Source organism: Rhagoletis pomonella, unplaced genomic scaffold, assembly GCF_013731165.1.
Source record: "Rhagoletis pomonella isolate Grant_MI unplaced genomic scaffold, Rhpom_1.0 Rhpom_scaffold_00002, whole genome shotgun sequence".
Classification (NCBI taxonomy): Eukaryota; Metazoa; Arthropoda; class Insecta; order Diptera; family Tephritidae; genus Rhagoletis; species Rhagoletis pomonella.
Genome location: NW_023458556.1, coordinates 53,587,792 through 53,589,956, shown reverse-complemented (window position 1 = coordinate 53,589,956; position 2,165 = coordinate 53,587,792). Strand labels below are relative to the sequence as shown.

The following is a 2,165-nucleotide window of genomic DNA, read 5'->3' as shown; positions in this document are numbered from 1 at the left end:
TTTTTTAGAGATCACATCACTCTAGTACCCAATAATTGTTGAAAAAACTTTTCTTCCTTTAAAATCTCTACACTTAAATGACCTACATATGTATAGGGGAAACGCACACCATTGCTCTTAAGACGAGGACGCTACGAGCTTGGCAAATGATTTTTAAAAGGCTTTGTAGATGTATCACAGGTAGAAGTTTTCCAAACATCATATTGTCAACAAATTGGTTTGTACAAGAGAAGCAACGAAACAAAAACGAACAGATCTGTAACTCTATATGGTACGATAACAGGTCTACTTATATTGACCTACTAGTTGTAAGATCATTAGCTTCATAAGCGAATGCAAGAAGTCTAAGCACCAATGGAGGTAGATCTAACATGCCTTAACAATAATAGTGGTGCAAGTGAAGCAGCACAACCGACATCCGTCCTCATCTTGTACACATTTTGGCTGGAATGGGGTTGTAATTTATCTGATAGTTGATGCGTGGAGTACTGGTCTGCGATCGATAACTCAACCACACTATATTCCGGAGCTCGTCTGAAAGTTGTTTCAGATTGAGGTATACCATAATGGACCCAGGCAGAGAGATGGTATATCATCGGGCCCAGCGAAATACCCCAAGAGTTTAACCCAGACATACTCACGAGCAAACCAACACAATAACAATGCAAGTAACTTTGCTTCTCAACAAGGGAAGCTTTCGGAATATAGCGAGTAGCGACAACAAGGTTAACTATGGGTTAGAGAAGATCAAATTTTACGAAATTGATACTGAAAATGATCTTAGCGGTATTCGTGGAAACCAAAGAGTTACCCAGGGATCATGAGTTTTTTTTTTAAAGTTATTGATTTAAATTAGTACCAAAATACCGCTATATTACTGATCTATTAATAAGGTTAATTAAAATATGATGTCCTTCAAATAAATAGAAAAAAACGATAATATTTATACCAAAAAATTATTTCTATCTAAAAACATTTTCATAGCAACGAATTAACTCAGAAATAAATTGACTCCTACGACTTAGAAATTAATCACAAATCGAAATGAAATATGGTAACAAATTCAGGCCACATCGCTGACCAACAAGAGTAGCTGAATTACTATAAATCAAACAAGTGAGGCTTGAGGATTTTCCTCAACCAAACAAAAGGATACCCATATATTACTTAGATGCTCACACCGAAAGCGGCAACAGAAGAAGCGTGTTCAAAATGAGGTAAGAAACAACAAACATCATAGGCAAGGTGTTAACAGCGCAAAGAAAAGGATTGCAAGGTTGCTCACTTCTTGGCACTACACAACCATGCATATGTATACAAAATACATATAGTACAACAAAAAGGAAAACAAAAAATTACTTCATAACGTTTTCAATTCTTCACGCGCTTTTTTCATTTAGGAAATTTCGGCACGTATTTGGCCACATTTACAAAACATTAAACAACTCAACGCATACCACACGAAAGATTGGGTAAAGGATGGATCGTCTTGGTTGGGGGAGATACGGATGTCCGACTTGCTGGCATTTACAAATTGCTTATTGAATGCTGATGAGTGCCCGTTGGCGAGGGCAACGGCGAGGAAAAAAAAGCATGCAAGCTGAAGACAAATGCGTGAGAGCGAAAAATTGAAGTGCTGGTGATTTTTCTTCTTAGACCAAGAGGCCAAAGGAATCCGCACTGGCCAACCAAACATGCGTGGCGAATGTGTGCGAAATTGATGTGGGGAAATATGGTGCGGATGTTCACACATATTCGTATATACTTATATACACATGTCCTTTGAGTTTGTATGTACGTACAATAAGCGAGCTTCATAAATCATTTTAGGCCATGCTGTGGCAGCAGATGAACCAAAAAAGGAAAGAAACGCGAATAAAATTGGTAGAAGAAAGCAAAATTTATTTCTGAAGATATGTATCTGTTGCTGTGGAAATCAATTTGTTGTTTGGCCTTACTTTGCTATTTCTCATTGTTTTCACCAGTATGATAAAAGCTGATTTTCTGTGTGATTGGATATTTATACCTTTCGTTAAAGAAAGTGTTATATAGTTACATATATGTATATGAATCTAAAATAGATATGGGTGGATAAATGGAAGTCTGGTAACAGACGCTCAGAGTAAAATTGAGATATGCAGGGAATATTTCTCAACGCTTTTGAA

At 36.9% G+C, this 2,165-nt stretch overlaps 1 protein-coding gene across 1 annotated transcript in view; it reads right to left on the bottom strand.

The window, feature by feature from the left end:
* Window positions 1-2,165, bottom strand: part of LOC118753745 — a 92,634-nt gene that overhangs the window by 73,085 nt on the left and 17,384 nt on the right. The window lies entirely within an intron of this gene.